The sequence below is a fragment of the Artemia franciscana genome, unplaced genomic scaffold (assembly GCF_032884065.1).
Source record: "Artemia franciscana unplaced genomic scaffold, ASM3288406v1 Scaffold_2633, whole genome shotgun sequence".
NCBI lineage: Eukaryota > Metazoa > Arthropoda > Branchiopoda > Anostraca > Artemiidae > Artemia > Artemia franciscana.
In genome coordinates, this window is record NW_027063445.1 from 27,324 (window position 1) to 45,873 (window position 18,550).

The 18,550-nt window shown below is 32.0% G+C and overlaps 1 long non-coding RNA gene across 1 annotated transcript; it reads right to left on the reverse strand.

Moving 5' to 3' along the window:
- Window positions 1-8,864: 8,864 nt before the first annotated feature.
- On the reverse strand, window positions 8,865-14,136 carry LOC136042972 (uncharacterized). Its single transcript, XR_010621520.1, has 2 exons — window positions 12,650-14,136; window positions 8,865-11,152 (listed from the first exon to the last, which is right to left on the reverse strand). It is a non-coding gene; the product is annotated as an uncharacterized LOC136042972 (long non-coding RNA).
- Window positions 14,137-18,550: the final 4,414 nt, after the last annotated feature.

The window sequence follows — 18,550 nt, forward strand, 5'->3', positions numbered from 1 at the left end:
TATTCTTCCCATCAAGTTTCATCCCGATCTCTCCACTCTAAGTGTTTTCCAAGATTTCCGGTTTCCGAGATTTCTGTTTCCCCCAACCAGCCCATTATGTCACCGAATCCGATTCGAATTGAAAATGGAGGTTTTGAGACATATGATCTTTCTATATATCAAGTTTCATTAAGATCCGATCACCCATTCGTAAGATAAAGATACCTCAATTTTCACGTTTTTCAAGATTTTAGGTTTCCCCCCTCATCTCCCCCATAATGCTACCAGATCTGGTTGGGATTTCAAATAAGATTTCTAAAGCACAAGATCCTTCAAAGTGTCAAATTTCATTAAGATCTGATCACCCGTTCGTAAGTTGAAAATACTTCATTTTTTCTAATATTTCCAAATTACTAACACACACCCCCCTACTCCGACTCCCCCAAAAACAGCGGATCCGGTCCGGTTATGTCAGTCATGTATCTTGGACTTTGGCTTATTCTTCCCACAAAATTTCAGCTTGTTCTTTCCGCTTTAAGCGTTTTCCAGGATTTCAGCCACCCCCCCCCACAACTCCCCCCACACTGGATCCGGTAGAGATTTAAAATACAACATCTGAGTTACGAGGTCGTTATAAATATGATATTTCAATAAGATCCGATCAATCATTCGCAAGTTAAAAATACCTCATTCTTTCTAATTTTTCAGAGTTACCCTCCTCCCCCCCCCCAACTCCCTCAAAGAGAGCAGATCCGTTCCGGTTATGTCAATAGCGTATATAGGACATTGGCTTATTTTTCCACCAGGTTTCATCCCGATCCCTCCACTAAGCGTTTTCCAAGATTTAATAAGTAAGAAGCAAGAAGCGTTTAATAAGTAAAGATAGTGCTCTTCGGGTAAAAAAAAATGGCTACCTTCAATTCAATGGTAATGTATTTTCAATTTATTGAGTGTCATAGACGTATTACACGAAACACATTAAAGAAGTGAATAAATAATAAAGGGGAAAATATATATAAAAATATGATGAAAATATAAACTAAAGTAAGAAAATAATGGAAACTACAACAAAAAACCGAATCAGAATACTAACTCTGTACATAAGCAATTTAATTAAAATATATCACCTTGTTATTCATGTCTTTGAGATGTTTTTAATTTCTGAACGTTTTTGAATTAATGCATGTTTTATTTTGTCTCTCCACAATAATTAATTCATGAACAATTAATTATTAATTGTTAGTAATAAATATTCCCCACTCCGAGGAAAATTTCATTTTCCCACAGGATATTTCTCTAATGAAAGATTCTATCACGTAACTGAAGTGTGTAGTATTTGCAGAATTAATTTTGCAATCCATAGTAACATAACGCGATAGAGGTAGAAATTTGTTATATGTACTCGTAGAGCATAAATTGAACAATTTTCAATTGAATGAATGAACGAAAGGAAATATCTTTGCCCTCAGCCATATCCAACTCATTTCAAGACTAGACGTTAATAAGTAAAGATAGTGCTCTTCGGGTAAAAAAAAATGGCTACCTTCAATTCAATGGTAATGTATTTTCAATTTATTGAGTGTCATAGACGTATTACACGAAACACATTCAAGAAGTGAATAAATAATAAAGGGAAAAATATATATAAAAATATGATGAAAATATAAATTAAAGTAAGAAAATAATTGAAACTACAACAAAAAACCGAATCAGAATACTAACTCTGTACATAAGCTATTTAATTAAAATATATCACCTTGTTATTCATGTCTTTGAGATGTTTTTAATTTCTGAACGTTTTTGAATTAATGCATGTTTTATTTTGTCTCTCCACAATAATTAATTCATGAACAATTAATTATTAATTGTTAGTAATAAATATTCCCCACTCCGAGGAAAATTTCATTTTCCCACAGGATATTTCTCTAATGAAAGATTCTATCACGTAACTGAAGTGTGTAGTATTTGCAGAATTAATTTTGCAATCCATAGTAACATAACGCGATAGAGGTAGAAATTTGTTATATGTACTCGTAGTGCATAAATTGAACAATTTTCAATTGAATGAATGAACGAAAGGAAATATCTTTGCCCTCAGCCATATCCAACTCATTTCAAGACTAGACGTTAATAAGTAAAGATAGTGCTCTTCGGGTAAAAAAAATGGCTACCTTCAATTGAATGGTAATGTATTTTCAATTTATTGAGTGTCATAGACGTATTACACGAAACACATTCAAGAAGTGAATAAATAATAAAGGGGAAAATATATATAAAAATATGATGAAAATATAAATTAAAGTAAGAAAATAATGGAAACTACAACAAAAAACCGAATCAGAATACTAACTCTGTACATAAGCTATTTAATTAAAATATATCACCTTGTTATTCATGTCTTTGAGATGTGAACTGTACCTAATACAAAAAAGTAATCATATGTTATCGCACATTCGGCTTTTGGATTGTGTCTGGTCTAATACGTAAATATCTAATGAGCTTTTCATAGTAAGTAAAAATCTGAAATTTTCTGTATAGTGTTACAAGCGTACGTTTTTTAACTGGCAAACCCCCCCCCCCCACTCGTTCCCCCCAAAAAATGTAAATTTATCTGTTATCACAGTAAAAACCTTAATTTTAAAATAAAATGAATGTAGTTTATGAACTGTTGTAGCATTCTTCATATTTTCCGTTGATTTAAGGAACCAAAGTAGAAGTTAATACTTCGTTGCCTTATCCCTCGCTTCAAATCTTACGATTGCCATTTCAATTTTAGAATTTATCTTTCAATAATATATGTACATAGTTTTTTAATTATGTATAGTTAAAAAATATATAATACATATGTAGCTCATTTTATATATTGTCAATAAGTTTTGACACCCGTTAATTAAGTTTTATGTTATTGTTTGTTCCGTATATAAATGGGGCAGTTCCTTCCTCGACGCCGGTCTCTTTATGCTAAGGTTAAACTCTTTCTCACAACTCTAATTTTTATAGCACTAAAAAAATTTAGTGTACAGAGTGGGGCGTCGAAGACGTAACAGCCCCTTTCATATGCGGAATAATTTCTGCCCGCTTTGTTTTAATGTCACTCCTTACTTGAAGTAAAAAAAAATTATTTAATTTATGAGCGTTTTTGAATTATTGCATATTGTTTTTTTTTGCTAAATGGCTTTCTCATAGCTTTGATCGGACAATTTTGATAAGAAAGGAATGGAGGAGGCCTAGTTGGCCTCCAATGTCGGTGGAGGTCCTGACGCACAATTTTGCTTTTTAAGAACGATCACCATGTCCTAAAAGTAATTAATTAACCTATTCCAATAATAAAGTAATCTCCTTTAAAATGCCAAAAAATAGCGTAAAAGCGAGCTACTGACGAGGGGCAGGTGTACAGAGTGGGGCGTCGAAGACGTAACAGCCCCTTTCATATGCGGAATAATTTCTGCCCGCTTTGTTTTAATGTCACTCCTTACTTGAAGTAAAAAAAAAAATTATTTAATTTCTGAGCGTTTTTGAATTATTGCATATTGTTTTTTTTTGCTAAATGGCTTTCTCATAGCTTTGATCGGACAATTTTGATAAGAAAGGAATGGAGGAGGCCTAGTTGGCCTCCAATGTCGGTGGAGGTCCTGACGCACAATTTTGCTTTTTTAAGAACGATCACCATGTCCTAAAAGTAATTAATTAACCTATTCCAATAATAAAGTAATCTCCTTTAAAATGCCAAAAAAATAGCGTAAAAGCGAGCTACTGACGAGGGGCAGGCCCCTTAAATATGTATTTTTTTTTATTTTCGTATTAACTTTTAATGTTACACCTTGCTTAAAGAAAAAAAAACATATGGATTTAAGAAATAGCTAATCGCTGAATAATAATACTGTGAAATCTATCTTCCCCTCCGACGATAATTTCATTTTCCCCACAGGAATTTTTTGTTTCAAAAGACTTTCTCACATAACTGAAGTGCGCAGTATTTGCAGAATTAATTTTGAAAGGCATAGTAACAGAAAGCGAAAGAGGTAGAAATACTAATTAATTCATGACACAATAATTAATTCATGAACAATTAATTATTAATTGTTAGTAATAAATATACGTAAATTACGAATTAACTTATGTAACGAACTTCTATATGTGTATATGTTTATTGCGTATATGACGCGGTTAGCCCCCTTCGTAAATATTTCTCTCTTTACACTAAAGCTTGAATTTTGTACCAAATGTTTAAGAATGATCCCTGAATCACAAAGGACGCAGAAAAACTAGTCTAAACAACAAAAAAAATACTTTAGCGTAAAGAGCAAGGTAGTGTGGAGGAGACGAACCCCTTTTTATACGTAATCTTTTATGTTCATGTAAGTTTTAATACTGTCCATGACTTTCAGCTGAAAAATTTTTTTTCTCATTTAATTTTTATAAAATATTGCTAGAAAATACACCTCCCACCCTTCATGGAAATTCTCTTCCCTCATACAAAATTCCCCCATAGAAAGATCCCCCCACGTAAACACAACTCCCAAGTCGAATTCCTGCAGGACCTGACGTATGATTTTGCATTTTGAAGAAAGATTATCAAGTCCTAAATATAACTAATTGACCTATTCCAATAATAAAATGGCTATCTTTAAATAAAAAAAAAATAGCGTATAAGCGAGCTATTGATGAGAGGCAGCCCTTTTAAAACGTATTATTAACTGTTTGTATTAAGTTTTAATGTTACTCCTTAAGTAAAGTTAAGAAAAAACTATATTTTTATGAAACAACTGATCGTTTTTTAAATAATGTTGTTAAACCCATGTCCCACTCCGAGGAAAATTTCATTTTTTCCACAGGATATTTCTCTAATGAAAGATTCTATCACGTAACTGAAGTGCGTAGTATTTGCAGAATTAATTATGCAAACTTTCTCACATAACTGAAGTGAGCAGTATTTGCAGAATTAATTTTGAAATGCATAGTAACAGAAAGCAAAAGAGGTAGAAAGTTGTTATATGTAAATGTAATGCAGAAATTGAGCAATTCTCAATTGAATGAAAGAAAAGATCTTCGCCCTCAGCCATATCCAACTCATTTCAAGAATAGACGTTGATAGTTTTAGATAGTGCTTTTCGGGGGAAAATTAAAAGAAAAATGGCTACCGTAAATTTAATAGTAATGCATTTTCAATTTATTTAGCAGCTGATACGCATTGCACCAAACATATTCTAAAAGTGAGTAAAGGTAAATCACAAAGAAATATAATGAAATATGATGGAAATATAAATTGTAGTAAGAAGTAATGGAAACTACAAAAAAAAATAATCAAAATACTAACTTTATACATTAACTATTTAATATAAATATACCTAACTCATAGTTCATGTCCCTCAGACAACTGAACTGTACCTAATATAGAGAGATAAACCTGTTGTTCGCAGATTCGAATTCTGGGTTGCTTTTGGTCTCATACGTAAATATCTAGAAATTTTCTTTATAACCTTACAGTTGTACATTATCTAACTGGACAAACCCCTTCTCCTCCCTAAACAAAATAAGATAAATTTGTCTTTAATGAATAGGAAATGATTTTTAATACCTAATATACTTATATCAAATGGATTCAGTTTATGAACTGATTTAGCAGTATTTATATCTTCTATTTATTTAAGGTACCCCAAGTAAAATTTAATACTACGTTGGTTTATTCTTGGCCTCAAATCATACGATTGGCCGTTCAATGTTTGATTTTGTCCTATAAATCATAAATATTATTTAATTATGTTTAAAAACAAATTATATAATATATATATGTTGATCATTTTATATATTGTCAGTAAATTTTGAGACCCGTAAATTATGTTTAATCTTTGTTTCATCACAGTTGAATCAATTAACAGGTAAATTTGTAAGAAAGACGCAATGCGCGAATACGAAGAAAATAAAAAATAAGTTATATATTACACCTTAGGGGAGTTATGGGAAAAGTATAGCTGGACTGCATGCAAAATCTAACAGCTACGATTGTTCTTTATATTATTAAATAAAAATTGTTCAATAACGTCACTTTTTGAATGGGGTCGGGACTTTGACCTAGTTTATTGAACATTTAATGGTTATATTTGTATACTGGTTAATATTATGTAGGAAAAGTAAAATTGTTTAATAATACGAGTAGAGTAGCTCTCAAATCCAAAACCTATAGTAAGTATCCCATGATTTTGCGAGCTACAAGAATGGGTATCATATTCTAATTGGGAATAATTTTAAAAAATTAAAATTTATTATTTCAAAAAAAAAATAAATAACTGGAGACCCTTCCCCCCTTAGAAGAATTCCTATAGGACAAAAGGCATGATTAAGCATTTTCTAGAAGAATTGTCGTAACCTTAAAGTAGAAAATCAATTTATTATAATTTGTAGGATGCTTCCAACGACGATATGAATTAACTAGTAATGGACGATATTCTACCATCTGGCCAAAGAAGTACAATTGATGAGGAGATTTTGGCCTTGTCTCAAGCCAGTAGTTTTGGGTAATTAGAAGAGAAAAAGGTAAACATTAAAATGTTGTTCTAAAAATGTTGTAGTCCCGAATGTTTAAAATCTGATTTTGAAAAGAATTATATTACTATTTAAAAAGTTAAATACATATTCAGAAAAATTTAATTTAAGAATTATATGAATTAGCGTAATTATTAATACATATTATTAATCCCTACGGAAACATTCCTGCTTCAAGCAGTAAGAAATTGGAAAAGAAATTTATTAGTTTTCAAACGAAATTGTTGAATTAAGTGTTGCGTTATCTTAGAAAGTTCAAATTTTAGTTTTGAACTATTCAATTGATATAATTAAAAAAAAATGTACGTACGCAATATGCCAAATTTGTAATGTTATTTTTTCTTGTGATAAAATGCGTTTCACTAAATTATTTTATAATTGACTTGCAAAAGGATGAATCATTCATTTGCAAGTTATAATTGTAATTATATTATTCTGATCTAGTAGCATATTACCTTCATAATGATTAAGTTACTCACTCAAACATTATAACAACCAAAAAAAATAATATAGATTTATTAAGTGGTTGAATTTAATATCTAATTTGATATTAAGTGTCGCTTTTAAAGTGTCGAAGCCCTATAGGCAAGTGTGTATTCTCCTGATGAGCCCTTGTGTTGGGTTGTTGCCTATGAATTATTTGTCTCTTCTCTTTTATGTTTTTTTTTAATGTTTGGTAAATGACAACTACCACTTACTGACGACACGACTGCCTGTCCGTGGATTATTCTTTATGGTGGATTGTGTATAGCTATGCTGTTTGACCTGTGTGATTGTATGGATGAGTAGGGTTAAGGCCTCATTCAAGTGCTGATCTATATTAATCACTAATGTAGGAAAATAGTCTTCCTTTTCTCCTTTTTTTTTTTTTTTTTTTTTTTATGTGATTGCTGTTTTACTGGTGTTTTCTCTTTTCATTATAGAATTGAAATTTATAATTTGAAAATATGTAATCGATAATCCCTAATTTTTTTGTATAATGTTTCAAATGTGCCATTTATTTTATTTTAGAAAACATTTGCTTCACTTAAAATAATTTTGCCATAGATTTGGGAATGAATAAATTATGTTTTCAAGATGATATTGTAAACATGTTGAATAGGTCTGTTAACACAATACCTTCATATTGTTTCAGTCTTTCAGTCAAACATTATCACTAAAAAAAGAAAATAGAGATTTATTTAGCGATTGAATTTTAGTTTTAATAAAAATGAAATATGATATGGCAATGACTTACATAGGTTATTATTGGGGCAATTGTATTATGTATTTGAAAACACGAGAAGCATTGGCGTTACATATCCAATATCCCTCTCTAATAATATAAGGTCGCTGTAACTTATCGTATTGTTTGCTAATGTTTAAGATTGTAAAATTCCAGTTGTGATGTTACTATGTAAAAAATTGTTTGCATTTAATATTATAAGTAGACTATGGACGATGAGAAAGAAAATCTAATAAGTGGCTGAGAGTCAAAACTGTGGTTGGTAGTAAATAATCAGACAGCTTCTGCCCCTCCCCGTTAATTATTCATCACGGTACCCATTTGGAGCTATGTTAACTGTACCTGAAAGAACACACTCAGTGCTCTAATTAGTATTAAATATCTTTCCGTTAATATTTATACTTGTTCAATCATATTATTTCATAATATAAATATCCGAGTGTTTTTATTTTAATATATGATATGAGTTATTATTCATTAATTCTGGTTACAGTATTTTAAATTATAAATCTTGTGATTTACCAAACCAACTTTTTAATCTATGCTAATGATATATTCTAGATGAACAAAATGGAATTTTGTAATCACTTATACGATAAACTAATGAAATTTGTCAAATTGGACAATGAAATAAAGTAATAAATGAACTAGAGACAATGGCAAAGAACGATGTCACAATGAAAATTAGAGTAAGTATCGACTGAAATAAATTGTCAGTAACTCAGAGGCAAATACTATTAAATTAGTAATACTATTAAACAAAACTTCTTTTCTCTTTTTCTTTCTTCTTTTTAGTTTTTGCCTTTTTTATTTTTTTTTTTTATTTTTTTTAGTTTTCTTTTTCTCCTTTATTTTTCAGTTTTTTTCCTTTTTTAGTTTTTTTTCTTTTTCAGTTTTTAGTTTTTGTATTAGTTTTTAGCTTTTTTTCCTTTTTAGTATTTTTAACCTTTTTTTAGTTTTTTAGCTTTTTTAGTTTTTTAGTATTTTCTTTTTAGTTTTTTTGCAGTTTTTACCTTTTTTTTTTTTTTTGTATTAATGCTAAAGCCAAGGATCGAACCTGGAACCTCTCGGACCTAGAACCTGGAACACAACGCTTTACCAACTCAGCTACTTCGGCTTGAATACATTCGTTTTTGAATTGGTCTATGATGAAATTCAGACGTCATATATGGACAGACAGACAGACACACAAACAAACAACTTATTTTTATATATATAGATTTCCTTTATTTTTGTATCATCAATCTAGTTTCTCCTTTTGCATTTAATAGAGCAGCACCGTTAGCATGACGCAATATTCAGTGACAAAATCATTTCAAGTTGTTTTAACACCATGGCAATGCAAATGTTATGTCGTCATCTTGGAATAAACATCATGAGAATAAAAATACCATGACGACAGTTTTGCTTTATACGGCCGGCCTCCCATTGGTTGCAATCAGTTAATATAAAAATGACGCAGCGAAACGTGATAAAAATTGTTATTCCAGTCTTGAGTGCTGGATTAGCTGTATGGTATGGGGCAAAGAAGTACAAAAAATTTGGCGAGAAGGAGGAGCCACCAAAAGAAATCAAGGCACATTTTAATGCAAAGACAGTGTTTGGTTTATTTGAAAACTGGTGGAGATCTGCAAAAAAAGAAATGGGTCTGAAAAAGACATGCCAAGTCTAGGCCCAGCAAGCTTCGATACAGACAAGGAAAGTTTCGAAAAAGACAAGGAAAGGTTCGAAAAAAACAAGGAAAGGTTCGAAAGGGACAAAGAAAGGTTCGAAAGAAACAAGGAAAGGTTTGAAATAGACAAGGAAAAATTCGAAATAAACAAGGAAGGTTCGAGCAGTCAAGGAAAGGTTCGAAATAGACTAGGAAAAATTCGAAATAAACAAGGAAGGTTCGAGCAGTCAAGGAAAGGTTCGAAATAGACTAGGAAAGCTTAGAAATAGACAAGGGAATGTTCAAAAAAGACAAGGAAAGGTTTGAAATAGACAAGGAAAGCTTCGAAATAGACAAGAAAATGTTTGAAGAAGTCTAGGAAAGGTTCGAAATAGACAAGGAAAGCTTCGAAATAGACAAGAAAATGTTTGAAGAAGTCAAGGAAAGGTTCGAAATAGACAATGAAAGCTTCGAAATAGACACGGAAATGTTCGACGAAGACAAGGAAAGGTTCAAAATAGACAAAGAAATTGGTATCCTTGTAAGAAACTGCCAACAACCAAACTTTCAAAATATAAGAATAACGGTGCCCTTTCAAGTGACAACCTTGTGAAAGAATAGCAATAACTACCCTTACACAAGATAAGGAAAACGGTGTCCTTACAAGTGGTGTCCGTGTAAAAAACTGTCAATAGCCACGCTTTCAAATATAAAACAATTTTGCCCTTTCAAGTAGCAAACTTGTGAAAGAATACCAATAACTACCCTTACACAAGATGAGGAAAACGGTGTCCTTGCAAGTGGTATCCTTGTAAAAAACTGTTAATAGCCACGCTTTCAAATATAAAAACAACGGTGCCCTTTCAAGTAGCAACCTTGTGAAAGAATACCAATAACTACCCTTCCGCAAGATAAGGAAAACGGTACCCTTACTATTGGTATCCTTGTAAAAAGCTGCCAAGAGAACACTTTCACAAGGTAGGGAAATGTGGAGAGCTATACAATTAAAAATTAAAAATCACGTGCTATGTTTTGATCCACAGCTTACTGATCTTCGAGGATTAAGGACCCTTCACACCAAAAATGTAAGACTATACGTTGCGCTTAATGCTAAAAATGTTACGTTACATGCTCTGGTTCTTACTTTTTTCTACTTTCATAAAAAAACTGTTCCATTCACACTGAAATACTATTTTGTCATAAATAATTATAAATATTTTTGCCTAAGTTAAAAATCACAATAAACAATGACCACAATCATCACTTACAGAAGCTTTGGATTTACAGAATATGTCAGCAGCTATTCTTGAGGAGTCAAATCAGCAAGTATGATATCCAATTTTTTACATTTTTCACAAAACAAAAATTTTCTTCTGTTTTAAGTTTTCTTTGAATTTAACAAAATTTTCTTTACTTTTTTAAGGTTTCCCTCCCCTTAAAAACAGGATCCTTTGAGCTCTAAAAATATTTTCTAGCTTCTACAAACTCCATTAGTTTTTCATCAAAAAATCGTTTGGTTGTGTAAACCTATGAAGTTTAAATTCGTTTAGACTCTACCGTTACAGCTCTTGCGTTTCGTTCCACCTTACGATTACATTACCGGAATGTCTTATGCAAAGTTATTAAGTCTTGAGGAGTCAGTATAAAGGCGAAAAAAACAATGCCAAACACAATGTGAAGGGGCCTTCAAAGGCAAGCTATACGTCTTTGTCTTATAACTACGGATAGAGTCCCTATAATCATTTTGTATTTAACTATGATATTTTTAGCTTAATTATTTGTGTATTAGTATATCTATTTGGTTAAGATAACAGAAAGTTAGTCCTCGGGATTACAGAACCACAACTTCCCAGTATCTGCTCTAAACATCCAAGTCTTTAATTGGCTACCCTTTAGCTTATTGAATCTGAAACATATCATCAAACAGTTCGTGGTAACGAACAGTAGTAAGGAGCGACCCGGCTCAATAGTAAACGAAACTCTAAAAAACGGAATTTTGATGCTAAAATATACATCAAAAGAATCATATTTTCATACTGATTTTAAATATATAAATTTCATCAAATTTAGTCTTTGTCATCAAAAGTTACGAGCCAGAAAAAATTTGCCTAATTTAAGAAAATAGGGGAAAACACCCCCAAAAAGTCACAGAAACTTAACGAAAATCACACCATCGCATTCGGCGTATCAGAAAACCCTATAGCATATTTTCAAGCTCCTATCTACAAAAATGTGGAATTTCGTATTTTTTGCCAGAAGACAAATCACGGGTGCGTGTTTATTTGTTTGTTTTTGTTTTTTCCCAGGGGTCAAAACTAATAAGAAATCTGTAGCAAAACTTATACTTTAAGTTCTAACTAGAAAAAGTAACATAATTCCTTGGAGAATAGAAAATTAATTTACTTTATACCAGTTTGTTTTATATACTAATGTTATTAACACCTAATCTTGGTGGAAGTCGTGGAGAAACAAAAAAAAATATTAAGGTGGTATAGCTCCAACACAGTTTAAACCCTCCCCCATAAAAAAAAACTTATTTATACTAATCACTGAAATAACTTTTCTAGAAAAAATGAAGTTGATAACAATATTGGTGACCATGTGTACCCATTCCAACACACAAGACATCATAAAACATGGAATAATTTTCAAACATGAAAATTCACTTCTAAACAGTAACAAAGCGTGGAAAATATTTATGAAACTAGATCCTAAACCATTTGAAACTTTATTTCAACAAGTAATAAGGCTAGAGAAAAATACCTATGACTTAAAGGAGTCAATTTTTCAATTCCTAAAATCGGACAAGGGACTACAAGCAAGCAAAAGTACCCATAAGGAAAAAAAAGAGTCGCCAACTCCTACTTACCAAAAACTCAAGACAAAGAAATTAATAGAAGATTTCGATGTAAAAATGGCCGAAATTGATAAAGCCTTAGGACTTGGGAAAGCCATAGAAAATAGGAGAAAAAGATCGACAAGCGAAAACCAAAACCCAAATACAAACGATATAGAAAACCCAAGCATAAACAAACCAATTAAAACCAAATTAACAGAAAGAAATTTTATGATGGACAATATGCATTTTTAAATGAGTTACCCACGGTATGGAATTTCTTTAAAAAGTAGTGGAACAGACCAAAGTCATCTAATACGATCGACAAGCAACCAATAAAAAAGGAAATAAATTTATCAGAAATAAAACCAACTAAGGTTCAAACCAAACCCATTGCAAAAATTCTACAAATTACACAAGAAATCGTTCCAACTGAGGTCCAAACAGATTAAGTCGAGCCTTGACTATTAGCCACGACTATTGACCCGCAACCAATAAAATTAGACCCCTCAATAACAGATATTACTACAGAAAATAGCTCAACGACAAAATCTTGATAACAGTGAAACAACCATACAGGCCCACTAGTTGGGTATGGACTTTTACGAAAAAAGGTATTTACAAGTTAGATGGCAAATTCTTTTTGTTGACGTCGACTAAGGTAGAACGCAATGTATGGATGGAGACAGAAAATGCCAAGATGAAAATCACTGGAGAGAATGTTGGACTATAGACTGTAAAAAAAACTTGTGCACGACTGGCAATGGCTGATGAGCCAACAGCAAATGAGTTGGAACTCCTCCCAGAATTAACTATAGAAAATGCTTATAAAATGACCAAGCCTTCCTGATATTATACAGACAAAAGTTTGAAGCATTATTTGAACTTTTTAAGGCAGAAATACAGAAACTTAAACAAAGTACGACACGAATGTTTGAAGTAATTTTCCGTAAAACTAAATATAAAACATCAACTAGCCTAATCCCAATAATTGGGGAACTTGTTTCTCGTTTATTCGGTTTGTCTACTGAAGAAGATTTAAATATATTTAGAGATAATATTAAAAGATTAAATACTGCCATGAATACGACACTAAATGTATAAAAAATACAAGCGAGTATAGCCAACTATCAAAAAGATAAAACTGAAACCATATCAAAAAAAATCTCAAGAACAGTCAACACAATGAATTATTTAAAAAATGAGGTCGACAGAGTAATTTCTTATTCTAGTTTAGCAACAGTTTCACTTGACATTATTATAATGTCATTACTGAATTTAGCCACAGATGTCAGTAAATTTGAGTTCAAGTTATTTAAATTAACAGGAAGATCCCTTTCCTACGACTCAGTAGACCCCTCAGAGCTAAAAACCATCCTAAACGAAATAAAAACACCCTTAACATTTGGCCTCCATTTACCAGTAGAACCAGATGTTGCTAACCTATTCTTATATTATACTAAACTAAAAGTACATATAACCGAAATTAATGAACAGCTTTTTGCAGTAGTTACAATCCCACTAATTAATCAACAGTCCATATATGATCTATACAAAATATCTACTTTTCCCATTAATATTAAAGAAACTAGCTCCTTCATTAGCATTATGCCGGAAGCAGAATATATGCTGATTGATCAAGACAGAAGAAAATATGCACTAGCTAATGCCCAGGATTTAAAAGAATGCGTCTCATTTAAAAACTTAGTCTGCCAACTAACGCTACCTATATATAATGTAAAAATAGGATCATGCATGCGAAATCTCTTCCTAAAGGAATCACAACAACAAGATATTCCTAACTCATGTGATGCTTTAGTAGGAAGCACAAAAAGAGACATCTTCATTAATTTGCGAAATGACTTATGGTTATATACAGTACCTAAAAAGACAGTAGGAACTCTATCCTGCCACAACAATACAGAAAAGATTGACCCCAGTTATCGAACTGAAATACTGTTACAGGACGTTGGAACGATAACAATAATACAATGTTGCAGACTCGTGACAAAGGAAACAATTGTACAAACACCTTAGATCACAACTAGCACAAATATTATGAGCCCAAAAATAATAAACTTCCAAGGAATAAACTCGTCTTATACAATACCAAACATGAACAACGAAGAATCAAAAATACAATATGGCCCAAGATAGAGAAGATTAAGGGTACTATGCAGTTAGCAAAAAAAAGAGGCATTAGATCTACAAATACCGTTGTTCACGACCGAAGACCAAAGATTAAAGTACGTGGAAAGCCAATAGGGATTATTCTCACCAAATTCGTGGTACAATATCATGATCACCATATTTATGGTATTTCTTATATCTCTAACAATAAGAGCGCTACTCACAGTAAACTATGGAAAGCTCTTGAGACGAACAAGGACAAAAAACGATGCAATTGAGGCACAGGAAATGCATCAATTAAACCCTACACCTCCTGATGATATTTAAACCATTATAATGGGAGGATATAACAATACAGGAAAATCAAGGTCTTTTCCCGTATATTCATATACTCCGTCCCTACCTTAAGAAATATTGTTGATGTAAGTTAGCTAAAAGGCTATGATGCAATATATTGTATTTCTTTTAGGCGGAATTACATCAAAAATAAATAAATATTTGGCAGAAAAATTTTATGTAAAATCCAGACCTCTGACAAGTACAAATCACTTGTCAATTTTTAATATAAACAAGAGAACAGAGGTTGTCTCTTATAACTTTCGATATTGTGTTCCTAAGACGAAATATTCCTAATACATGACAGTGGAAAGGCTATGAAGCTATAAAATGACGTTTCTTTTCTACAAAGTCATGCGTTGGGAATATAAAGAATTAGAAATATATGAGAATAAAACCCCTAATTTAATCATGTGCTTAACAGTCGCTTTTGAACAGTGTCCCTTATTAACATAACAAAATATTAATTCGTTGCCACGTTTATCATATGCTTAATCATCCTTGAAACAAGTGCAATTAAATGTCACAATAATTAATGTTTATTGATGATCATGTGACTCACAAATATTTTATAACAATACTTTTATAATTATGTACTATTATTGCTATTTTGTTTAATAACCATATGATTCTGCCTGAAAATTTTTATTATAGAAATTGGTATACTCTGGCATTGGCCGACTATACGGCAGGGTAAAAATTAAGAAACACCTATTATGTTTTATCAACCGCCAAAAATTGCCCAAATCACAAATCTGACTGAACCGACAGCTATCGCCCAAAGTAAGACTGCTCAAAAAAGCTACAGCTACTGTCCTGCAATCATCTTCATCCCTCTAACTGAATCGTAGAGACCTGAGCAGACACAATATTCAAGCGAGGTGGTACTCCCACCGCACGCTCCCGAAGGCATCACGACGTACAGCCTGCATCAACTTGAAACCCGACTTTAGCAACGTCACAAACACAGATGAAGATTGGGAAGAAAACAACTTATCCTAATTTTATAACTAGTGCAACAACTGCCAAGTTAGGTATTACTTATTTAAAAATTACCTTAACCTCGTAAAACAATCAACAAACGCTTTAAGAACAATACAAATGCAGAAGAGAGCGGGAATGGAACGGAAGAGCCGTAGTACCAGCTGTACTATCTTACTTAAATTGCTAGGGGATAGGTGTCCCGGGTCCCGCACTTCCCATTTTGTCAGAAAGCGTAAAATTAAAATAAACTTCAACAATCGCTAAAGTCTCAAGCAGTAAATATGATTTGAGGTGAAAGACTGAAAAATGATATTATCCTTAGACATCAGTTCAATTAGTGAAATGGGAAAATATAGAAAAATTGTGATTATGCGTAAAACTAACATTCTAACAATAGGTGATGAACAATACAAGAAAATGCCAATTTTAAAGTGAAATTTGAAATCAAAATAAATATAAATCTAGCAATAAGTGACGAAAGATACAAGGAAATGCCAATATTATAGTGAATTTTGAAGTAAATGTGTCAGTGTAATCTTTATCATATAATTTTAATGTATTTGTATGCCTTAATGAAAAAATACCTGGGATCAATTGGAAACTAAATACAATACAAAAAAATTCAAATAAAAGACAAACAATTGGATTCAGGTATTCACGTGTAAACCTTGTTCATGTCAAGTGATGTATTAATGTAATTCAAGTGTAAGGTGTAGGATTAATACAAGGTGTAAGAATATATACATTTTTTTAAATAATCATTTATGAGGTGAAAGAATTAAAATAAAAATATTTTGACAATAAAAAGTTTTAAGAAAGGTAAAATTTAAGGAAAGGGAATGTTCTGATTGACGAGGGCGTCAATCTACAGCGGGATAGGAAATATGTGACATATGGACCAGCATCCCCCCTCCCCCTTACAGAACTCAGAACCAAATCCCTCATTTGGTCACTTTAGAAAGTTTTAAAATAAGAGTCTCTTATACGCCTAAAGATTTTAAAGTGTAAATTCATTATCTCATAAGATTTGTGCTTTTGGCACAAGTTTTACAGCAAGCAAAAAATGATGCTTTTTACTTTTGGCACAAGTTTTACAGCAAGCAAAAAATGATACTTTTTAAACTATCAAAATTGGATTCAAAAATGTAACTTTTGATTAAAGCCAATTAGAAACCAGATTTCTATTACTGGTTTGGTCAACGAACTAGAGGTGAAAATCCTCGTTGTAATAAATCTTTTGCAAGGAGGTTAGGCCATCTGTTGGATAATTAAAAAAAAGTTGTATTGTAACATTTCTGAGGTCAGTCTACCCAGTGCTCAATTTAGAAATCCGGGTTGATTCTGGATATATAAGGTAGACCTGGAAGCCAGGAGAGTATTCAGTAAAATTCTGTCTTGATGAAGAACGTACAGCTAATTCTTATTGAAGTCATTTTTATCTGAAGTTGTATACGAAGTAAGAAAATAAAGCTATTGTCAATAATTGTCTTTGTCTATGAGTCAAGGTATGAGGTACAGTTCCTATTGTCTGTTGGATCGTTCCCAAGGGAATCTGCACAACTCGGGAGACCTGAACATCACGATAATGATTCTGTCTCCATGCTTATAGAAATTTGTTAATAGAACCCTCTCAGTCTATGCCCCTAAACTACCCTGCTCCCATGTTCAAATTTGCACATCCACTTAACTTTATAAGAAACCCCCCCCCCGTAATAGTGGCGCGGCCTTCAATAAAGACATTAAAGGAAGTATATGTGCCTGACAATGTGACTGCCTGCTACCATAGACAAATATGATTATTTACAAATAATTTTTTGATTTTTAAGTGCAGTATAATTTTATTTCTACTTATGTGTTTTTTTATGTATGTATCTTAACCAAAAATAATTAGAATCTTTAATAGTAAATATTAAATACCAATAGAATTTAAAAAACTAAATTTTTATATACCGCATACCTTCAAAAATTCTTTAAAGAAAAACTGAACTAAAATAACAAATGTGGCTCAGGAACAAAATGAATTATTAAAAGCGCGAGAAATTATTGCAACTTCTGTAGAAATTGCCAAATCATTACCTGAGTATGAAGGAGATACGGATGTGGATCAATGTAACATCCACTTAGGACAATTTGTGGAAATGACAAAAATTGACTTAAAAGTATAAAAAATCATGCTACTTTTAAGACTAAAAGGACAGGCGCTAACGTTTTTAAAACAAATTGAAAACACAATAGGCACAGAAGCCACCTCAACAATTAGCTCGATAGAGTTATTGCAACAGGCCTTCCAGAAAAGATTCATTGACACAAGTTCATTGAATAAACTGAAACATGGCCTAATTACATTCAAACAGACCCAAAACGTCAGAGAGTACTTACATAAAATTAGAATCGCAACAGAAGCGCGATACGGTCCAGGAGAAGGGGAATTATATGAAAAAATAATACTTAATGCATTTAAACAGGGACTCGACCCAAAATTATATCGTCTATTAATTGCCAAAAATATCGACGACTTTAGAACTTCAGTTTGACTTCTGACTCGAGAAAGCTAAGAGAAAAATTCGTAAGTGATATTCTGAAAAATATGGTAATATCTACAGAAGATTATAATGAAGCAAATCGATGTGACAATATTAGGATTAAAAAACTACTTAGTAAAAGAAATGCAAGCAACTGTTTCATACTTCAATGTGGGTGTGATCGTGAAGTTCAAATAAATCTGAAATCTTTCAAATCAATAAAATATGACTTCAATAAAGAGGTGCTACACAAACCCGAAAAATATTTTTGGCAAGGTCCATATGCAGGACCAGGAAGCATCCATGTAAAGGAAATTGCACCAGATTTTGCAAAAGATTGGCCT